The 24,862-nt window shown below is 36.2% G+C and overlaps 1 non-coding gene across 1 annotated transcript; it reads right to left on the reverse strand.

The window, feature by feature from the left end:
• Positions 1–553: 553 nt before the first annotated feature.
• LOC126019303 (small nucleolar RNA SNORA51) lies at positions 554–686 on the reverse strand. The gene has a single exon (XR_007499031.1). It is a non-coding gene; the product is annotated as a small nucleolar RNA SNORA51 (small nucleolar RNA).
• Between the last annotated feature and the right edge of the window lie 24,176 nt (positions 687–24,862).

The following is a 24,862-nucleotide window of genomic DNA, read 5'->3' on the forward strand; positions in this document are numbered from 1 at the left end:
CATTCTACCCTGGGGACTCTGGTGAAATCTAAATAAGTGGAAAGGTTCAGTTATTTTCGAGTTTTCCTTGTGTGAAATAATATTCTGTAGATTGGAATAAAAGCAGGAAAAAATGTAGATATTTTCGCAATCACATAAATCAATATGGCTGAATGTTGAAAAACAAACAAAAAAGTGCCCTCAGGCTGAAACCAATTATGGAAAAACTTTTGCCGAAAGGGAAAATTTATTAGATCATTTATAATGAGTACAATGTGCAAATGAAAATTGTACCCCTGACCTCAGCTACAAACACTACGATGCTTTGTATTTATAAAAAATTTCACTATGTTCTATAGAGGACCTGTGATAGGCAATTCAGACACAGAATCCACAAAAATCTTAAATTGAGCAGTACCATATATCTCTCAAATTCTCGAGATAGATGACTGCTTAGTTGTTTAGTTGGAAAATTCTCTTTCTCCTGTGAAATAATTTTTTATTGGTTGATTCATGCTCATTCTTCAGATAGTAGCTCAACTGCCATTTCTTTAAGGAGGACTTTTCTAATTTTTTTTGTCCCCCAATTCACAATACAGACCAGGCAAAGGGCCTGGGTTGAGGTGTATATGGGGTACATTTACTGTACCTCCTCTTTCTATACAGTCAGTGTAAAGAACACAGCCTGTGGTAAAAATTGGGAGGCCTTTCCTTTCCTTTTCTTTTTTTATTTTTTAATATATATTATATTTTATTTATATATTTAATATATATATATATATATATATATATATATATATATATATAGTCCTTCACCAGTGCAACATTCCCATGACCAATATCCCAAGTGTCCTTCCTCCCCCACCCCACACAGGCCTCTACTCTAGACAGGCTTTCTACTTCCCTCATTCAGTCACATTTTGTTATGATAGTTCTCAGTGTAATTATTTCTGTGACTGCACTAAATGATCCCTGTGATGAGATTCACGTCAGGAGCTGAACCCTCCAATCCTCCTTTATTTTTTCTCTGAGAATCATTACACAAATGATTTTCATTTTTCTCAAAACCCATAGATGAGTGAGACCATTCTGTGTTTATCTCTCTCCCTCTGACTTATTTCACTCAGCATAATAGATTCCATATACACCCATGTATAGGAAAATTTTATGACTTCATCTCTTCTGATGGCTGCATAATATTCCATTGTGTATATGTATCATACTTTCTTTAACCATTCATTCTTATTCACTGCTGGTGGGAATGCTGTCTGGTCCAACCTTTGTGGAAAGCAATATGAAGATTTCTCCAAAAGCTGGAAGTTGAGCTACACCACTCGTAGGGATATAACCTAGGAACACAAAAATACAATACAAAAATCCCTTTCTCACACCTATATTCATTGCAGCATTGTTTACAATAGCCAGATTCTGAAAACATCCTGGATGCCCCTCAATAGATGAATGGTGAAATGCTTTACTAATTATAAATCCTGAACAAAAAGCTAAATTTCATGTTTTTGAGACCTATCCCCATCTATCAGTTCCTGTCTCTCTGACAACTAGGTGAAACAAAAGTACAATGATATCTATTATGTTTACCATTATAGTCCTGTATATAATTGGTTTTGTTTGTTTGAGGCCACACTCTGCTCCATTTAGGGTTTACTCTTTACTTGGGATTACATGTAATGGGGCTCAGAGAATACTACATAGCGTGCGAGAGATTGAACCCTTCCATTTGTGTGCAAAGCAAGTGCCTAACAACAGTAATATCTCTTTGGCCCTCAGTGCCAAATCTTTGGTAGATTCTTAGCAAATATTTGTTAAATAAACAAATGATGGAAAGAAGAAACTGAGCCTGAATTTTTAGATAATATCATAATATGGTTAGGAAGATTCTTGTTGTGCTGACTGGAATATCCATTAATTTAAATTTAAAGATGTACAGAGGCAAATGTAATTAGGATGAATTAATCGAGCAATTAATTAACACCAGTAGATAACAAGTCTATCTGACAATCGGTCTTTTACTTTCCTTTTATCATTGCAAGACGACTGCCACAAATACACACACACACACACACACACACACACACACTGCAAACTCACTCATTCAAATGGATTTAAAACTATTATCTATGGGGAAAGAGGTTGCTACTCAAATATCGGCCTCTTTTTTTTATTTCAGCATATTTTTGCCCTTTTTCTTTTTTAAAAATAATATCTTTATTTAAGCTCTATGATTACAAACATGTTTGTAATTGGGTTTCAGTCATAAAAAGAACACCCCCCACTTCACTCTGAAAATTTCCCACTACCAATTCCCCCAATTCCCCTCTTCCCACATCATTGACTATATTCGAGACAGGCATTCTACTTCTATCACTTATTTTCCAATAACCTTCTGAAGAGATTTATCTCTGTCTTCCTTGACTAGTATCTGTCTGTCATATGTCCTAACATCCCCTCAAAAAACACTGGTATTTCCCTTTTTTCTACTAAATAAAGGCCTGTACTACATAAGAAGAAAGAATAGGCAGGTGACTATTAGGTAACTATCAGGAGTCTGCCAAAATATTCTAGACTAGTTTTCTTTACTCAACATATATATTTAGAAATATGTTTGCCACAGAAACTTGGGAAGATGCCTTTGCATAGTGCTTTCCCTGATCCAAAGAGGCAGATAAACAGATAAACATAAAAATGCCTTATGAAAATTATAGCTCAGATTTGCTGAGAAAAAAAATCCTGTCATCATGATGACCTTGAAGATTATTTTGAACTATTAAAATTAGTGATACATACCAGAAATGTTTCATCTTGCCATCCATTGCCTGTTGTTATTTAACTGGTGACATTAGTAACTGTTAATATAGCAGATTGGTTTTGTTGAGACTAGAGAACTAGCTTGTTCCTGGTTATTCTTTCCCCAAAAAACAAAATGTAAGAAGTCCTTTAAAATACCTACTGTATCCATTAAAACACAGATAGAACACTGTTGAGTGGACATTATCTAGAGAATCTAAAAACATAATTCTTTATGCAGGATAGGCATCTGGGTTTTGCAAGCATACTGAAACCTAAGGTTACTGAGAAGTCAAAAGTTGCAGAGGCCCAATTCATTTTATAGCTAAAACTTGGGCTTCTATTTAAGTACACACACTACAGAGATCTTAGGGTTTTTTTTCTTACTTTCTTCTGATGAAATCCACTTCTGAATCTAGTTTTAAAATACCTCAGTTGGCAGCAAAGTGCTGACATATCTCATTTCAACTTTGTTGGCAGAAATTTGACAACAAAGAATGGAAGTGAGCCTGTACATTGACTTGGAGATGAAGGATAAGTTTTTTCTTCGACTCAGAAAGATAGGAACATGAAGGCTTCGCTCAAGGATTTTCTAGATACGGAAAATTAGTGTTTCACTATTACTTGGAACCATTAATCAGATTTGGCAAGTTCTTTCATGGAAGATCAAACTAATATGAGAAAACTATAATCATATGCTCTCCTGGTCAGAGATCTCGCTACACAGTGTCCCTTGGAGTCACTTGAAATTTTGAACATGTGTGAAAAATAACACTAAAAAATATGCATTATTTGGTAACACAGAATTCTATGTCCATTTTGTGTCTTGTTTGTTGAGAAAAAAATTTAACCTATAAGTTTACATTCAAAACATTCACATGGACCTCCTCTGACCCCTCCTAGAGATTTTTATGTTGTTATATGACAGTGGTTGGATGAATCTCTTAGAACAGTTCCCAATTGTTACCAATTTTGTTCTCTTAGAACCAAAATCAACCTGAATTGATTATTTTCATGTGCATAAATATTGGAAGTGACAGAATTTCTTTTGGGAAGTTTGGAATGAGATTAATTCTGAACACTCAGCATTTCCAAAAGTCAGAAAACATTTGATAGAATTGAAGCATATTTAGGACACATGGGGAGGGGGGGGGGACAACAGGACACGTTTTGCATTCCCTCCTATTATTTCAAGGCAATTTATAATAAGAATAGTTTGTTTTTAAATGCAAATACTTGATCACTTTTTGGGGGTGGAGAGAGGAAAGCAGTATACACTCGGCTGTGTTCAGGGTTTACTCTTGTCTCTGTTGCTCAGGGATTATTCCAAGTAGGCTGGCAAGTTTAGGGGACTATCTGGAATTCTGGGGATAGAATCTGGGCTAAGCTGCTTGTAGCACAAGTGCTGTACCCATATGATACCTGATAAACTATCTTTATGGTCTACTTGGTAACTTATTCATTTATTTACTTGGTTTTTTGTGGCCACATCAATCAGAGCTTAGGGCTCACTCCTGGCTTTTTGCACAAAAATTACCCCTGGTGGGGGTTCAGGGATCATAAGAAGTGCAGGGAACAAACCCAGATCAGACACCTGCTAAACTTTTGTTCCAGTCCTTACTTTTCAAATGAATGAAATCAGATTGACTATGAGTAAGATTTGAAAAATTTAGGTTTTAAAATCTGTCTCCTCAAGGTAATTCATACACATCGTGCAAGAACGACTAAGATTTCAGGGCTATAGATTGTTCCAGATTCATCAGTGATTTGAAACAGAAGACGTGACTGAGTGATCCAGGATGGGAGAAGAAATTAATCAGTATTAACCTATTGATATTGGCTATCATTTAAGCATGTTTGGACCATGAACTGTTGCAGGCTTTGGAACCTAATCACATTTTTTCTCAGATGAACAACTTCAGAGGCATAAAACTACATATAATTATTAGGACAATGAATTCTGGAGCCCTTTGGGAATCTGTGATGAATCCTTCAACCAAGGGATAAATTAACCTATCAGATCCTGCTAAGTAGGAATGACAAATCAGATTAGATCCAATGCTATCTGATGAATGCAATCTAATTTAGATTCTGTTTCAGCAAGAAAATCTAAAAATGTTTCACAGGGGAGTCACTCGAGTTGATAACTTAAGTACTTAAAGGAAAAAAATTGTAACAAAAGGGCTTTCTCTCTTTATATGAGGATTTTTTGCTAAAACTACACAGTTAATGTTTCAAATTATATATTGGTCCTTTATCTCCCTCTAGCTACCTTGGTACCTCCTCTTTTTCTTAGTAAAGAGTCCAGAAGTCATTTGCACTTTACCCTTCTCTGGCCTTTAGTCTATAATCTGTCTTCTGCCCCCTTTTCAACCATCGATTTTGCAGTTCTATTCTTTTGGAGGGGGCTTTTTCTTGTACTCAGGGCTTATTCCTGGTTCTGTGCTCAGACAGTTAACTCCTGTGAGTATTGAGAGGACCATATGTGGTTCTGGGGATCAAACTAGGGTTGGCTCCTTGCATGGCAAGTGCCATCACCTCTGTGCAACCGCTTCAGTACATTGGGGTAATTAGTCATCAATACCTGATATTGCTGTTCACCACACTGCTTACCGCCTAGTAACTTTTACATGTTCCCCTGCTATAATCAATGGTTGTGGATGTTTTTCAGTCTCTCTTCTGTGGGTGCTTATTCTTTCATGATTCCTAAATGAACCCTATGGCCACAACTGTTTTTATCCCTTTTTCCTAATGTTACCTGCTTCTCCTCACCATTTTCTATGCTTTCATACATAATTCAGAAACCCATAATTTTCACCTAATTTACTGAAAACATTGCTTACATGACCTTCACTGTTTTATGTCATTCTTTGCACATCTTCAACACATTAGTCTGAGCATATGTCATATGTCAGCCTGTCATATATCATATGTTATATGTCAGCATGCAAGTCAGTGGAAAAAAATTGCAATCTTAGAAAACTGTGATAAGTACCTAAAAACATCTTTTTGCTTTTTCCTTCCTTCCTTCTTTCTTTGTATTTTTTCTTTCGTTCTTCTCTCTCTTTCTTTCTTATTCTTTCTTTCTTTCTTTCTGTTTCTTTCTTTCTTTCTTCTTTCTTTCTTTCTTTCTTTCTTTCTCTTTCTTCTTTCTTTCTTTCTCTTTCTGTTTCCTCTTTCCTTCTATTTCTTTCTATTTTTCTTATTTTCTCTTAAATTACCAAAGAAATATAAGAATTTATCTCTTTTTTTCAAAATGCTAGTCTTGACACCCATTCTTTCCACCCTATCCCCAACAGAATACTCTAACACAGAAGAACTATCCAGCTATTCAGCTTTGAAGTGATCTTTCCTTCCTCCTATTCTTTTTTATAATCCATTTTTGGAGGAGAGTTGGGGACCAAACCTAGCTGCACTTAGGGGTTACTCTTAGCTCTATGCTCATAAATTGTTCCTGGAAGGTTTGGGGAACCATATGGAATGCCAGGGATCGAATTCCAATCTGTCCGGGGCCGGCTGCATGCAAGGCAAATGCTCTACAACTGTACTATTGCTTCAGCTCCTCTTTCCTCCTAGTCTTTATTTTTCTCTACCTGTGTCCAACATGTCCTCAACCATCCAGTCATTTACCAACTTTAATGTGGGTGGAAAAAAGGGCCCCTTTCAATGAAGTCTTTTTTTTTTCTTTTTGGTGACTCAGTTTTATTTCCAGTTCATTTACTAATTGCTTGAAAATATTACCTTTTATTTCCTCAGTCCAATTGGCCTCATTGAATCAGCCTGGCTATCTTGAGATCCATAGCAGAGAAACTTCTTGAGGTTGTCATCACAATGAAGGAAAATGTGTTCATGTTTTGATTTCCTGGGACAGATTGTCAAGGAATCTGTAACAATGTTCTTGTTCTTCTCCTTCCCTCTTTCTTCCAAGCATTTCAATTCTATTTCAACTCCATGGGCTAAGTACACATTCTGTGAAGAAGAAAAAGAAAGAAAAGGGAGCCTAAAAAATTAGAGAAAAAAATAAAAAGTTTTAAATAGTATAAAGTGCTAAAAGGATGGTTCTTTAATTCATCTTCTAGAATAGAAGAAATGGAAACTGCTTCTAAGATTAAAGAAATCACCAGCCCACTGCATTCACCTATTATTCAATCAAATAAATGCTTGTTGAATACTGCAAAGTCAGGTATTGTCTCCAAGTCATAATATTGTGCAAAAATTCTAAAATTGTTAAAAAAAATATGCTGTGAACCATGGAGTGTCTTGGCATTAATGGTAGATGCCTGTGGCTCTCAACCTTGGGTGGTGGCTGAAAGGCATCAGGAATAATATTTTAAAAGTAGCAATGTTTGGGCCTCACTCTCAGTCATACTGGTTTTTTTTGTTTGTTTATTTATTATGGAAAAGTCATTAGTAGTATTTTTCAAAGATTTTTTTTTGTTTTATTTGTGTGGTGTTGGAAACTAAAGTCAATTGGGTGTATATAAAGCATGAACTAACCATGGAGCCACATGCTCAGTCCTTTCAGGATCTTATTGTACCTCCAAAGACTAGTAACCATTGTTTTCAGCAACTGACTTAAATCAGACCTTTCAGAAAAGTGGCAAACTTCTATCTTCCAGAAGATAAGGAAAGGCCTCCTTTTCTGCATATAACCCACATTCTCTGTTTTGTTTGGGGACCATCCCTTGTGGGTTGAAGGGTTATTCCCTGCATCCAATATTGGGTTATTATTGAACCCATGCCTACTGTTTGCAAAGCAATGTTTCCCAGTCCTGTGAGCCATTTTACTTACTAACCTCTGTGATCTGTGTTCTGGACAACATTCTGACATTGGAAAAACTGCTTTCTCTCCCAACTTCTCTCCTTGAGTATTAATTTACCTCTGGAAATCTACCTCTCTATGTGTCTTAGTTTTCCTGTATCTAGATAGCGCAATCGGTGTCCTCTGTTTAATAACGGGGTTTTCCAATCCATAGTCCTGTGTCATTCTTCAAACTCCTCCCTTCATCTATAAAGCCTATCTGGGACAGGTTGAAATCTCAGTTTCTGTGGGTAATCTATATAATTGTATTACTCAGCTACCAAACATACTCTGGTTAGTAGAGAGAGAGGAGAGAGAGAGAGAAAGAAAGAAAGAAAGAGAGAGAGAGAGGAGAGAGAGAGAGAAAGAAAGAGAGAGAGAGGAGAGAGAGAGAGAGAGAGAGAGAAAGAAAGAGAGAGAGAGAGAGAGAGAGAGAGAGAGAGAGAGAGAGAGAGAGAGAGAAACTCAGATATTGTTTTCCTGAGCCAGAAAGGTGAGTCTGTGACACTCCCTCACAGTTACAGCTGGGGTTGGAAGAAGACTTTATTTGAATGACAATGACTGTGAAAAGAATATTCCCACCTCCTTGCTGGGCCTTTCTTCTTGGCTGAGCAGGTGCCCATCTCATCAGGAAACACAATTTCATCCTTGCTGATGGAACTGGCAGTGACTTCTAAGTAGGCCAAAGAATTTGAAGCTTGTCTAACCAGAAATTCTTACCCACTCCCAAAAATATTCACATCCTGTTCATCCAAAGGATGATAATTAGTACCTCCTTCCACCACTGAACTTCTGTGGGATCTGGCATGTTGCTTTCATAGTTCCCAGGTCTATCTTGGCCACTGTTCTCTAATGAACTCTGTTAGTCACATGATCTGCACATAATCTACCAGAAAGGGTATTGCGGGACTCCTCCGACCTAGGTGTGACTGCTCTGACAAAACTATTAGTGAGTGCATAAGAAATTATGTAACTGGCGGTGGGCCCAGGGTGTAATCCAATTATCTTGACAGTACTATATAACTTCCCAGAAAAAAATGATAACATTGGAGAATACTGAACCAGAGACCTTAGAAATTACCTCCTCCAGATGTTGTTTGCAATCTGGAACTCACTACTTCTGACTAAAATTTTTACTCAGAAGAAAAAAAATGTATTTTTTAAATTAATTTTCACACAATTTTGGAAGGATGGATTGCAAATTCTATGGACTAAGTTTGTGACCCCACTACTTAATATTTCTTCTATGATCTAAACCTTTCCATGCCTCACATACACACAGATATGCATACATAAGAATACACATGCATATGAATGCACAATTTTATAGATGAAGCTGCTGATTGCATATATATGCATACACACACACACACACACACACATTTGATTCCACAGAGGATTCAAAGTTTAGACTCAGAGATAGAAGCTCCAAATTCCGGATGCTTGTCCCACAAGAAATCCCCAAGAGCACTGTTTCAATCTTTCCTTAGATGTTTTAGGACCAACTTTGATGGACCATAATACTTCTGTGGAGAATTCCTATCCAGGGTCTTTCCACTGTTTCAGGATGTGTCCTATGGCTAGATGTGTGGTATAGCCTCTTTTTTTTTTTTTTTTTTACTGACAATGACATAAACCTACTTACAATATTTTCATACATAAACCTTAGCGTTGGTGAACTTTCTAGTCCCATGTCTTCACCAGATCGCCACCTGGTGGAACATGCTGATAAATCCCACCTTAGCCAAGGGGAAATACCTAAAACTCAGGGATCAGTATGCCCCTATCTATCATATTTCATGTCAGGAGAGCAGCTTAATATAGATTTCAATCTTGAGTGTCCTTTTAAATATCAAAAAATAAAAACACATTCAAAAATTAGATTACTATCCATAAAAATCAAATCTTGTCTCCCTGCCCCCATTGATCTTCTTGTTCATCCCATTAACAAAAGATAAATCTGAAAATAAAGATAAAACCTTTTTATCTTTGAGCTCCTTGACAAGTATAAAAGATATTGTTAATAGGATAAAAATCCTATATATATATATATATATACCACCTCATCTAGTTGCAATGGTAGTCTGTTTCTATCTCTGTAGCCTATGGACTGGGTAAATTTGGGTAACTTATGTAATTACTCTCATGAAAAGCAAATATTTAAGTCAATGGTGATGGCATTTATTAGCTCTATGACTTCAACAAGTTGTCTCTTAAGCTTCTTGCAGCTCAGATTCTATTACTTTTAAATGCGTATAACAAGAATATTGCTTATCTCTTACCTTGGGAATCTAATCATATGTGTCTTTTGGTTTTAAGATATTTTAAGCCCAATAACTTGATATACTTTCACAGTTACCAAATACTTGAAATGATCAGTACTTTTTACCCAAAGACATGGGTCAGAGAATTGCATAGTATTATTATACTTGGCATAGTGTCAGGTTAATGGTGCAAACTTAATAGCTTTTATTTATTAAGAATTTCTAGGAATGACAGTAGTTAGAACACAGAATTATTTTTGAAATATTTCATGTGGAGCTGGCATAATACAGAGGTCTAGAAAAATCAAATATTTGTGAGGGAAGGGAACAGAGAGATCATGAAAAGCTTAATTATTCCTCTTTAAAGTTGGTGAACAAAGACCAAGAAATATTAAGAGGTCACTGAAAAGTTACACAGCTAGCTATGAAATCCAATATTCAAGCTTCTAGATCTGTCTCTAACTGTAACGATCAAATTAGAAAATGAATCAACAATACTTTGAGGAATTTAATGCATAGTAAAATGCTTATTACTGGTCAATTTAGCTGGTTTCTAAACTTTGAATATGGGATACATTGATATGTAAGGAGTTCAGTTCCAAGTACTAAATGAATGAGATACCTAAATACCTTACCTCAATGATATCAGTTATGTCTTTCCTATTGATACATTTCAGAGTCAGTGCCCAGTTCTCTGTGTGATGAAGCCTATCTGCCTCTGCTCCAGGATACATGACCCCATCTTACATTAAAGCTGATTTCTTCTTTAACTAGAAGATTAACAATCTTGGGTTGGAAAACTGGATTAGGCTCTAAATCAGGCACTGACAGCATGAACTGAGAAAGAATTTTTTGGAAGTATAAGCGCCATGGTCTTTACTCATAAGGTTCTTCTAAATGCTCAAACCTGAGTTCCTATGGTCTTTTGGCTTCATAAAATGATCTCTCAAACACCAAATTCAAAGCCAACAACAGAATCGACACCCAATCTACAACATGTTAGACACAGAAGGGACCACTTATACTAGCAGCCTGAGGGGCAAAGGATGGGTAATATGAGATGCATGCTGGGAACAGGGGTGGAGGGAGGACAACATTGGTGGTGGGAATGCCCCTGATTCAATGTCACTATGTACCTAAAAATTACTGTGAAAGACCTGTAATCCACCTTGGTCAAAATTAAAAAAATTAAAAAAAAAAAAACTATCTCTCAAAGAGTTAATCAACGAATTCCACTATCTTGTTTTCTACTGTGAGTTAATATTCAAAGATATCAACTAACATCCAGTTACTGGGTCCATAAGCTGGATACGAATTTTGCAGGCATATCCCTATAATTACTTTCCCATAGTTAAACACCCTCAAAAGATATATTAGGTAGGTTAGAACTAATATACAATTGCCAAGCAATAATCAATAAGATAGCTAGTCATCCCACAGAAAACTGATATAGCATGAAGAAGACGAAAGTGGCAAGTTAATCAGCAGGCCTTCAGAACTATAACACACTCGTATGCCGTCATTCCAAACGCCATGTTGTTATGACATGAGAAAAATGGGGAAAAAATAGATACCGTATTTGCCACGTATAAGAAGACTGGGCGTATAAGACGACCCCCTAATTTTGCAGTTAAAACATAGGTTTAGGCCTATATTCGCTGTATCAGATAGAAGGTTCCTGTGCTGCAACTGTATGTACCACAGTGAGCCAATCCCAACAAGCAAAGGTTCAAAGGTTCTACTGTCATAGACTTCCTCTCTGACTCTGGCCCATCTGAGCAGGCTTTTGACAGTGTGGATTCGGGTCCAAACATTGTCTAATTTTCATGCATCAAAATCCTGCTTGGATTGGCTGTGGTAGAGAGCCCATCGGAGGAGCCTTGCAGTCATTGGTGCAGAACATTGTCTCATTTGCATACATCAAAAGCCTGCTTGGATTGGCTGAGTTAGAGTGGCAGTCCGAGCAGCCTGGCAGTGATTGGTGCAGGATTGAGTTGGAAAATTCGTTTTGTGGCAATATTCAGACAATTTTTGTTTAGCGGCATATTGAAACATTTCTCGGGATATACTCGGCGTATGAGACGACCCCCGATTTCGGTTGACTTTTTGTTTCAAAAGTCGTCTTATACACCGGAAAATACAGTAGAAGGCTGGACAGTGCCACAGTCTGTGTGAAAATAATGGTACTCCAAACAACCTGCATGAGTTACCTCCAGGTATGCATAATAGGTTTCTTGGAATATCTATACTGGCCCTGCTGGGGGCTAGATAGATAATACAGCAGACTTACAAATGCTTGTATTGAGTTTGATCTCTAAATACCCTTGATCCCACTATAAGTGATTCAAAAGTGAAGAGCAAGGAGTAAGCCCTGACTACCTGTGAATGTGGCCTCAGAACAGCAAAATATTTTAAAAGAGTAATAATAAATAGATTGTCCTAGCTGGAATGTGTGTGGATATGACAATATGCATGCATTCTGATGGAAGCTTTGTTCAGGATTAGTTCCTGCCTTAACACCATGAGTTTCTAGGATAAGTTCCATTCACCATGACCTTAAACAGATATATGTACTTTGGAAATGTATAAATCAATGTATAAATAAATAATTATAATTATAATAATAATATAAATAAATAAAATATAAATAATAATGATTATTGTTTAATATTAAAATTATTTGGAGTTTTTATTTAGAAGTTTGAGAGTATTTTTTTGTTCGTGGTTCTTTTGGAAAAGGAGTGACCATTCATCAGTGTTCAGGGTCTACTTTAGGCTCTGTGGCCAGGGTTGTCAGGGATTTAGCACAGGTCATCTTGCAAAGGATACATTACAAGTGCTCAGCCTCTTGAGCCATCTCTCCAGCCCTTGATGTTATTTTTAATACTATAAATATGCTGTAGGGACTTACATATTGCTTATATAATTAACCTGTGTTTCAAATTAGCATTTTAATGTATGGTTTTTCTTAAAGTTGCAGTTTTTGGGGCCAGAGAGATAGCACAGCAGTGGGGCATTTGCCTTGTATGCTGAAGGACAGTGGTTCAAATCCTGGCATCCCTGAGCCTGCTGGAGGCAATATCTGAGTATAGAGCCAGGAGTAGCCCCTGAGCACTGCTGTGTGTAACCCAAAAACAAACAAACAAAAAAAGCTTTAGTTTCCAGGAGCAATTAAATTAAATGAAGATTTATGGTTTATAGACTATTAAGAAAACCAAATAGTGGCCTCATTATGCCTCAATTTTTACTTAAATGTCAATTGATATGGATCCTATCAACCCAACTTTCAGATTTTACATAGTAAAAGTGTGCATGACCCACCTAATTCTACTACATCTGTAAGAGCATGCCTCATGACAGAATATTTTCCAAATCATTATGACTTCACCTAGTTGGCTTCATCAACTAAACTAAATTATTACAGATGATTGTATAGAGAAAGATATTTTCATTCTAATAACTAACCACAACCCTAGACATATCAGCAAATATACAAGACATTATCTGCTCCTGTTATGTATGCGTACATTCCAAAATAAGATTGCCTTTCTCCAAATTTATGATCTCAGCACTAAGCTAGAAAGATCATACTTTGTAGCTCAACATTGCAGCATGCGAAGAGTTAACATCAGCACTGGACTGTGGAAGACTGCAAAGTGCAAGTAAGATTTTAAGATATGAAAAATCTCAGGGCAAAGTAATCTGAAAGGAGAAAAAGACTGTCATCCTTTGGCCTGCTGCCAGGAACCAAGATAGTTGCCATATGGACTCTAAACCCACTCAACAGAACTTTGTTGCTCTGAAGTCCACTGAATATGAAAGGAATGCCCAAGCTTGATGAGGAAGGATAGGGAATACCTCCTTGGGGGCTTCTGATTCCATGCCTGTGGTTTCTCCTGGAGGGACAGTTTCATGCTCCATTATCTTTCTTAGTCATGGCTCGCTTGATTGCAAGAGGTAGAAACCCTTTCAAGCAAGCAAAATCCATAGAAAGAGAATGAACGAACTATTGCAACACACAATTGCATGGTGAATTTCACAAGCTCGAGAGTCCAGAGAAAAAGTTGTTCATATTTTATTCTTCTATTTATACAAAGATGCAGAATGAATCTACAGTGTGGTAATGTGAGATGCCCATTGTAGCTGTCCAACAGGCAGGGACGAGCATATAAGCAATAGAGAAGGTGTCCCTGCACCTTCAGATTTCCTTCCTGAGCAAAAATTGGAAGTGGAAGTGGTGCCAGGTACATCCAGCTAGCCTGAGGTAGGGAGCTCTCTTAGCAGCACCAAATCCTGACCCTCTCCTTTTATTTGTCAATCAAGTCGTGGGTTCTGAAAGAGGCCTTTTGTTATAGTCCACCAAATGCAATTCTCTGTACTGGGGAAATGATGGGAACCCTCTGAGCAACTCACAATTCAGTTAGAGGAAACAGAATGCTAAAATGTCCATGAGCAGAAGAAAAATTAGGCATAATTTAATAACATCTCCTGGGTAAGAAATAGAATTACTATGGAAAAGTTATACCATAGTAAATGAAGTGAAGAATGCACAAATATGTCAGGTAAGGGCTCTGCTGCTGAGCTACAGCCCCTAGATTCTAAAGTATAATTTAATAGTATTTTATAAACTATTCTCCAACCCTTACACCTGGTTTGATCCCAACCTCAACAATTCCAGATGTACCCAGATGTTCCCTAGCAGTACCAGTCTCCAAGCACTGCGCCATTTGATTGGAACACTGAACCACCAGATCTGCACCACTGGGTGGAGCTCATCAGCAATGCCCCCAAACAAAACTGGGTATAGGCTTTATAAATATATAATTTATATATTATCATATATTTATTTATCATGCATTATTTATATCTATCATTTATCGTATATACTATATCTATCATTGTTCTAGAACATCTAGATCTGTACCCAGTTAGGAGGGGGAAGAGATAGTCAAATGATAAGATGACCCATTTCAGGAATTATAAGTGTAGAAATGCACATCAAGTTTTGTTTGTTTATGTGTATTTTAGGGGTAGTCACATAAGGCAGTGCTCAGTGTCTACACCTCATCCTGGGTCAGTGTGTGGGGTCCTTCTCGGTGGTACTCAGGGACTGTGTGGTGCTGAGATTTGAGACTAAGCTACCTGCATGTGAAGTTCAAATGCTCAAACACTTGAATTCTTCTTTGCCTTGCATTTGGAGTTTTGTCTTAATGATCTCTGAAGTACTTCTAATTGTGCACGTAAGCAGTTGGCACTGAACAAGAATCGTCTATCTCACTTATGAAGTTTGTATATATATATATATATATATATATATATATATATATATAACTAAATGTTAATTATAACTAGATAGTAGAGGACTTTCAAGCAAATTAACCCCTCACCTTTTCCTCCTCACTACCTATGTTGTTGTTGTGATAAGAGAGAGATGCATACATTCTACTTACCGGGTTGTGGTAGATCAGAGATGGAGCACTTCATTGTGACACTAGGGATCACCAGCAGTGCCACTAATGAGTACTAGAGATGTGGGATGGTCCTAAGGATTGAACCTGAGACCTCATATTTCAGGCAAAAATTTCCCCATCTGGACCCCTATCCTTAACAAATTAGAGAATTAATGGTAAAAAATAAACTTTGATTAATATGACCTCAGACATGTTAAAACCATAATATTCACACTGTGTTCATAATGATAACACTGAATCATTTCAGAAAGACCCTGCTTTGCTCAATATATTTTATTTTAAAAGACAACAAAGTAACATGTTTATATGTATTTTCATATACAATGGCAAAAAATGAACTTTTCAGACACTTAGATGGGACATGTTAAATTCATATATATGAAAGTTGTGTAGAAATCCCCTTGGCTAGCAATCTCAGATTGTTTCTTTAGAGATTTATGGTTCCAAGAGTGTATTCTAACATACCAGTCTCATTAAAGCGCCATAACCAGAAGATCCCTATCAATTTTAAGTATTTCAGCAGCTACTACCTGTTTTTTTCCAGTAATACTTTTTGGGTTTTCTTTCTTTCTTTCTTTCTTTCTTTCTTTTTTCTTTTTCTTTCTTTCTTTTCTTTCTTTCTTTCTCTTTCTTTCTTTCTTTCTTTCTTTTCTTTCTTTTTCTTTCTTCTTTCTTTCTTTCTTTCTTTTCTTCTTTTCTTTCTTTTCTTTCTTTCTTCTTCTTTTCTTTCTTTCTTTCTTTCTTTCTTTCTTTTTCTTTCTTTCTTTCTCTTTCTTCTTTCTCTTTCTTCTTTCTTTCTTTCTTTCTTCTTTCTTCTTTTCTTCCTTCTTTCCTTCCTTCCTCCTTTCCTTCCTTCCTTCCTTCCTTCCTTCTTTTCTTTCTTCTTTCTTTTTCTTTCTTTCTTTTTTCTTTCTTTCTTTCTTTCTTTCTTTCTTCTTTCTTTCTTTCTTTCTTTCTTTTCTTTCTCTTTCTTTTCTTTCTTTCTTTTTTTCTTCTTCTTTCTTTCCTTTCTCCTTCTTTTTTTCTTTCTTTCTTTCTTTCTTTCTTTCTTCTTTTTCTTCCTTTCCTTTTTCTTTCTTTCTTTCTTTCTTTCTTTCTTTTTTCTTTCTTTTCTTTCTTTCTTTCTTTCTTTCTTTCTTTTTCTTTTTCTTTCTTTCTTTCTTTCTTTCTTTCTTTCTCTCTCTCTTTCTTCCTTCCTTCCTTCCTTTCTTTTGGTCTTTCTTTCTTTCTTCTTCTTTTTTTCTTTCTTTCTTTCTTCTCTTTCTTCTCTTTCTTTCTTTTCTTTCTTTCTTTCTTTCTTTTTCTTCTTTCTTTCTTTCTTCTTTCTTTCTTCTTTCTTTCTTTCTTTCTCTTTCTTTCTTTTCTTTCTTTCTTCTTTCTTTCTTTCTTTTTTGGTGAACAAGATGCAACATTTCTTAAAAATCAGTTAAAACTGCTCTAGGACTTTGAAGATGAGCCCAGGGACAATACAAGGAACTTGAGTGTTATCTTTTATTAACCTGTAACCAGAAGGCTTGTTGTTTTTCCTGTTTGCCAACGGCCTTTTGTATGAAAAGTTTCCCTCCCTTCAACCACCTTCTGCGCCTCATTCTAAAGTGGGAGCAGGATGACAGGAAGTCAGGAAAACTAGTTTGTGTTGGGGTCCACAGCCCAGAAGTTAAAGTGTCACTAAAGGAAGTTACAGAAAGAGAGCATGTAAGATAACACAGTCCTTCCTTTTATTTAGGGCTTTTGTTCCAGTTATTCTACTTTCCCAAGATCCCTAATCAGCAAGTGAACAATTACATGAATTGTACTTAGTCTGGTTCTAATTTTTCTCTTTTGACTCACAGCAGGCAGCACTCAGGAGCTAATCTCATCCAGTAGCTCAGGGTCACTCTGGGCCATGCTTGGGAGACTGTTTTACTCCCTGGATCAAATCTGGACCTATATATGCAAAACATGTACTTCAACCCTCAGAGCTATCTCTCAGCCCATGTCTTTTGTTTTCAATGTATTCATATATGTTTTAATAGCCATACTCATCCAGATACAAACAATATAGGAACTTTTGTTTAAAAAGATATTTAATGACTACTTTCTTCTGCATAAAGCCAAAAATTTCTTTTGATGTGAATTCCTAATTGAACGTGTATTTAAAGAATTACTCTGCCTCTAGGCATAAAAGCTTAAGCCAAGATGTGCTTTGATTTTACTTACACCAAACATCTAAGAAGCAACTAAATAAATCACTGAAAAATGTACCTACTCTCGAGATGTGACTTAGTCTATTTATTAGCATGTGTAGTGAAATGTGAATTATAGAGGTAAACGTTTTTCTATTTTATTTCGGAATATATGATGAGAGAAATTCGTTTGGCAATAGAGTAGCTTTCCCTTCCATGAACATCTTCCTCTTATTGTACAGTATAATATTAAAAATGTCCCAAATTAAACATAGATGCCCAGAAATGACATAAGCATTGTAGCGAGATAGTAATTACTGGGGCAGTTTAGCTCTTATAAAGCAGCCTAGAATTACATTAGTTTTTTAGATCGTTAGGAACTGACTGCATTGTAGGGAATAAGAACTTTCCCCCTGAAGCTCCCCACCATTATATATGTAATTGAGAATCCGGTGCCTATATTGAACTATCTGATTAAATTTAATTTTGCTAGTTTAAGCCTATAACATAAGTCTATTAAAACATTTTGAATAGTCATCCTTCTTGTATTATCACTTATGCGACATTTTCTTTTACAAAGCCTGTTGTAAGATTTGACTATTACTTTCGACTAAACTACCTAGAAATTTTCTGTACTCCTCTTTGTAAAAACTTTGCATGTTTATGCATTATTGTGTGTGAACGATTCTGTATTCTTTATCTATGTAGCTTAAGTGACTCTAACTCATTGGTAGACAACTGATTTGGACCTAGTTAATTAGAAAACTCTTGCACTTGTCTTTATAGCCATTCGGAAATGCATACATGACTAAAACCACTAATCATGTACTACTACTAGAACTCTCACATTTCTGGAAGTTTCTAAGTAAATGTAAAGTAAGAATGAGTTGCAGCAGGAAGCTAAAGTTAACAGAAAGAAAGCAGATTTTAAAACTTATTAAAAAAAAAACAAGCATTAATTTGATCACATAAGGTAGTTTTATATAATCCAGACTATTGTCTCAGGCATGAAAATTTCTGATGAAATTTCTGTGAGTAGTAACTGAGAGTCTGAACACTCCCCCACACCCCACCACTCATCCAAGTACCTTATTATCATGTTGAACCAGTGAAGAGTATGTTTACTGTTTTATCTTGGTTAAGGTTTAGTGTTAGTTTTCATATTATTCAAACAGCTATGAGAATACCATCTACAACTTACCATTTTCTGTCTTGTTCCAAGGGTATCATAAAACGGAACCAAGGACCTTAACTGGTGAATTGTCTACATGTGTTTATAATGAAACTATCATGGAAAGATGCTGATATTTTGATGCTGGAAGTGATATATCAGCACTTTTTTTTTGTTTGTTTGTTTTGGTTTTTGGGTCACACCCGCTCAGGTGTTCCTCCTGGCTCTGAGCTCAGAAATCAACCCTGGCAGGTTCAGGGAACCATATGGGATGCCTGAATTCCAATCACCAAGCCTCCTGTCTTGGCTGCGTGCAAGGCAAACACCCTGCTGCTGTGCTATCTTTCCGGCCCCATATCAGCACTATATTCTGGAAACATTAATAGCATTGTAAATCATGATGCCCAAATCAAGTAAATAAACGAGTCAATCATGCCATAAACTCAATTTATTTTTCAAGTGTAGGGGACTGTTGAGCATCTCACAGTCCCCAGAAGGACTGTCCAGGTCGGATAGGAGAAGCTGGTCAGGTAGCAATTCCCTGCAATAAATGATTCACTGTCCAGGACTGCCCACTGTCCAGGTCGGATAGGAGAAGCTGGTCAGGTAGCAATTCCCTGCAATAAATGATTCACATAGATATGAGGTTTTAGTGGGCAAGAAACTCACACTGCTAACTGTTCATCCACAAGCCAGTAGCTCCACCACGTGGAACCACAAGCCTAGATGGCAGCTCACAGCTTAGGACTCCTGACTAGCATTTATTGAGATAAAAAACAAAACCCCACCCCCAAGGGGAGGGGAAAAAGCCAAATGAAAAGGCAACGGGAAAACAAAACCAATGGAAACCAATTGAGATACATATGAAGATTAATTCAAAGGCCTCTATTTGCATCTCCCCTTTCTTAATTCTATAAAAAAAAATCATAACAAAATGGAAATAAGTAATAGGCCCTAAAAAAGGCAATGGAAAAACTAAAACTAAATGAATAGCAATAATTTACATAGGTGCATCAAAAAGAAAAATGGAAAGAAAAAAATTTCAGGCCTAAAAACAGGATGTCCTTACCCAAACATATGAGTCAAGGAACCAGCTACAGGCTCCAGACAAGGTAATTTTACAAACCCCAAATTTTTTACTTTAAAGTTCCCAAAAAGTTTTCCTTTGTAGTATAAATGATAAAGCCGGGATTCAGAGATCAAGGATCTGGTAAATTATGTAGATCTTATGAAGCAATCGGAATGACACAAGGTAATTTCCAGATAGAGATCTTAGGAGGTGATTTAAGGAAGTCTGCCTTGCAGGCAAGAAGTTGATTTCCAAGTCATAACCAGGATGGCAAGAAAACCCATTTTAGGGTCAGAAGATGTCACAGTTCTTGAGCCTGTTCCTGGAAGATTGCTGGTTGATTCCTGGAGAAGATGCAGAAAACCATGACAGATTTGAAAATATGGTACAAGGTTCAGGAGAGTTTGGCTGATATCTGAATGATGGGAGCTTGAGTCAAATTACCAAGACAAGATGTTTCAGGTGGAGAACCTTCCTGTTTCAAGAAAAAGTTGAGGTTCCATCCTTTTTTTTTTCAAATTGTGTTAATTCTTTATTGATATCTAAAATAATCATATGTCTAAAAACTATTTTTTTATTTTATTTAAACACCTTGATTACATACATGATTGTGTTTGGGTTTCAGTCATGTAAAGAACACCACCCATCACCAGTGCAACATTCCCATCACCAATGTCCCAAGTCTCCCTCCTCCCCACCCGACCCCCGCCTGTACTCTAAACAGGCTCTCTATTTCCCTCATACATTCTCATTATTAGGACAGTTCAAAATGTAGTTATTTCTCTAACTAAACTCATCACTCTTTGTGGTGAGCTTCCTGAGGTGAACTGGAAATTCCAGCTCTTTTCTCTTTTGTGTCTGAAAATTATTATTGCAAGAATGTCTTTCATTTTTCTTAAAACCCATAGATGAGTGAGACCATTCTGCATTTTTCTCTCTCTCTCTGACTTATTTCACTCAGCATAATAGATTCCGTGTACATCAGACGAATGGCTAAAGAAACTGAGGTTCCATCCTTAATGGATAGAAACTCCTTTCTGTATCTACAGGGGGCAACTCCTAACTATTTTGTATTCCAGATTCCAGTTTATCGGTATTTCCTTGTTGAGACTAAATTCTAACCCTGTGTGCAGAGCTTTGAGAGTCAGGCAAAATTAGCTTCCTACTTCAGACCATAATCACCCATCCTCTCCTTTTCTGCTACAACAGGGTGAGGGAACAGAAACATAACTATAGACTATTAGAGCTTTTCTCTGGAAACTCTGATATTTTTTAAAAATTTACACAAAGATGAATATTTAATTATTTACTCTTTAATGACAAAGCAGAGACCTAAGAGGCTATATTTAAGTCTCAATAAGATGGGCAATCCAACTTTTTGTTACCTGCAGAATAATACAAGATCACTATTTTTCTATTATATTACACATTTTATTTAATCAAATTTAGACATCGTTCCAATAAATCTCCTTAATTCACTGGTTTTATTTACTTATATTTATGCCTCCTTAAAAATGTGTAGAACTTTGAACTTCCTTGTACAAATCTCTTTCATGTAGAAATCTTTTTTATTAGCTGTGGTTTCTCGAATGTAGGTGACAGAGATTCTGCAAGCCACATGCTGATTTAATACAGTTGGACTAATTTCATTCAGAGATTTGAATCTGTATAAAGAAATTCGGTGATTTCTTCCTACTTTTTTGTCTAACGTAGCTTCAGTTAACTCAGCGTAGTTTTCTCAACCCTTTACCTACCAGTAAAATTTCAAGAAAGTAAAGAAGAAAAAGTTTAGATAGGTCAGCTGCTGCTCCAATATGAAATCAAAACACTTATCTCATTATATGAAGTTATCCATTGCTTATTGCTTAATCATGAGAATGTTTATTTAGTCATTAAAAGGTTAAGTTATGAAGCCATGAATTAGAGATAGTGAACTCCATTAGTGTGCTTTTCTAAAAGAACTGTATTTGCTAAATTTCTAGCCTTTGTCCTACAAGCAGGAAATTAGTTAACTGTGTAATCTAATTTTTGTTCTTGATACAAAGTTATAAAAATTTTATTTAATGTGTTACTTATGACATATTGTTCAAGGATTCAAGTTTTCCTTGTTTAAGCCTGAATCTAAAACAGAAGCTATGTCCTTTGTATCTGTTCTTAATTATGGATTATAATGTCAGAGTTCATTATGTCCTTGGACATAGGAGGAATAAGTCTGCCTTAAAAGAAACCATCATCCACTGCTGGTGGAAATGGTGACGATGGAACCCTTTGGAAAACAATATTGATAAAGTGATACCTTTCCATGACAGACACCTGCCATTTATTTATAATTCATTTTTGTTTGTTTGTTTGTTTGTTTGTTTTTGGGCCACACCCAGTGGTACTCAGGGATTACTCCTGGCTCTGCGCCCAGGATTCACCCCTAGCAGGCTCAGGGAATCACATGGGAGCCAGGAATTGAACCCAGGTTGGCTACCTGTAAGGCAAATGCCTTACTGCTGTGCTATTACTCTGGACCCCTTCTAATTCATTTTTATCTCCTATGGTTATCTCAGAAACTATATGTTGAAGATGGTAAAAACTACATGTAGGAGAAGTCTGAGACACTGGAGTGCAACATAAAAACACCTAATCAATAAAGCTTCCCAAAATTGAGTGAGAAATTTATTTTATTATGTAAATTTGCTCAGATTTGAGAGGATTTATTAGGTAGAAAATCTACTCAGACTAATCCTAGGATATGCAGTTACAAAGTATTGTGAAGATGGCATGGAGAATAAATGATGAGACCAAAGACAACAGGGAATTCCTTGCAAGAAGAAAGGCCTCACATGATATACCACAAGGCGCACGTCGGTTTGAGAGTTGGGCAATAAGGAAAGGAGCATCTGGTAGGCATACATCGGAAGACATCACTAAGAAAGTGTGATGCCTGAAGGGAAGAACAAGTGTATGATCTGCCTATAAATAAAGTTTCGAAGTAGAGTTTTTTTGTTGAAATTAGTTTGCATGAATCTCTGGTTTTCTGTTTTGTCATCCTGTCCTCCTCTCTCTGAGTCTATTCTCACAGTTACAAGCCAGTGATAGCAGGACTAATGACTGAATAGATTCACTAAGCAGAGGCAGAAAAGCCTAAGACCTCCTTAGATCTCTTCTTTCCCAGGAATTTCTGAGCATGCTGCCTCTTAAACTTAAATAATCAAAATATCATCACTTCTCTAAGCATAAGTTTTCACTCTAAAAATAGAACCTTTGTTGTACCCTAGAGTAATCAGTGACCTTTCCAGGGCTAGAGATAAAACTACTTTCACCTTGATCATAAAGACATGGATAGATATCTAAGCATCAGCAGGGCATGCAACGGAGGAAAAAAATGGAGAAATGAATCATAGATCATGAAATAGCTGTTTTCAAATAAACCAGTATATAGGAGTGTTATTTCTCTCATCAAGAAATGTCTCTACAAGAGAGATGAGGGCTGGTAGGTGCAGCTCAGGACATGAAGCTCATCACATAGAGTGATGAGTGCAGTTGGAGAGATGGCTACACTGAAAACTATCATAACAATGTGAATGAATGAGGGAAGTAGAAAGCCTGCCTCGAGTACAGGTGTAGGGGGGTGGGGAGGAGGGAGATCTGGGAAATTGGTGGTGGGAATGTTGCACTGGTGAAGGGGGTGTTCTTTACATGACTGTAATCATACAACTATAATCATGTTTGTAATCACAGTGTTTAAATAAAGATAAAAAAATAAAAATAAATAAAAGTTAAAAAAAAAAAGAAATGTCTCTATTTCTTCTCCTATGGAATCAGGCAGGAATCTGGAATCCAGGTAGGCTTTGATTGGTTAAATATTCCCAATATCTGATACCATCTCTTTGTATTCTTTCAGTAGCTTTTATGGTACAGCTAAGAAGTAGAAAGGAAGAGGTCTAGTGACACCCAGTTGCTCTGATTACACAAGCTGAGAGAAGGTAACTTTGAACTTGTGAGAAGTCCTCAAATGCATCATTATCAGTTATCTTCTCACTACCAGGCCATCCTACCACAAGATTTGTACTCCTATTAAAGGTATTTGTCAACACATGTAACTCAGGTGTCACTTGGGGAAAACGAGGGAAAGAGACAGGCGAGAATACTAGGATCTAAAGTTCAAGTTTAATCCAATATAAGTCATCTCTCACTTTATGTTTAAGATCATCAATATCATGATGTTGCATTATCTGTCAGGTTTTATAGCTCTTTTTGTTTGTGGATAACTTAGGGATATAAATATCACACCGTTTCCCTGAATGCTATGTTATTGTTATTTTTTTTCATTTTCATTGCCCACAGTATAGCTTATTTTATAATATTTTCTGGCTTTTTTCTCCCTCACTCTATTTCCCACCTTACAAATTTTGTTTCTGAAGAGAAACTATATTGAGATTTTAGAAATCCAGCTTTACTCTTTTTTCTACTATGGAGAATAGAAGGCTAAAGAGGATTTTATTTTGGAGACATAAAGTTCCTTTGACATTTGTTATACATGGAAAAGAAACATGTCATGAGCATAATAAAAACATGTGTGAATATTTCTATGTAATCCTAAAAAATGCTGACTGTTTTATGATTGTGATCCATGTTAAATAACTCCTAAGATCAAAGATAAACATGTTACTTATAGTTTTCAAGACTATTCATCTCACAATGAGGAAAAAAATGAAGAAAACAATGTTCTGTATAAAGCCAATGTAACAGCATTAAAATAAGGTTATGGGTAAATTGATATATGCCAATTTATAATAAAAATTAATTATTCTAATTTATGTTATTTACTTAATCCAATATTCATTAAGCCTCCTGGAAAAAATTAAAAATGAAAATTAATTTTGTTATAGATATACTCATGTTACTTTAAATGTGTAAGGGTGGAGAAAATACATGAAAATTTTGAATTACCTTAATTCTCAAAAGTCATTGCTTTTCACACATAAGGCTACATTTAATCATTACCAACATGTTAACTTTACTTCCAAATTATCATTCTCTCATCAATGCATTGCTCTCTATATTGTCAAATATCCCTATTCTCAGGCCACAAGAGACTATTTTTTAATATATTTTATTTAAACATATACATACATGATTGTGTTTG

Source organism: Suncus etruscus, chromosome 9 (assembly GCF_024139225.1).
Source record: "Suncus etruscus isolate mSunEtr1 chromosome 9, mSunEtr1.pri.cur, whole genome shotgun sequence".
Classification (NCBI taxonomy): Eukaryota; Metazoa; Chordata; class Mammalia; order Eulipotyphla; family Soricidae; genus Suncus; species Suncus etruscus.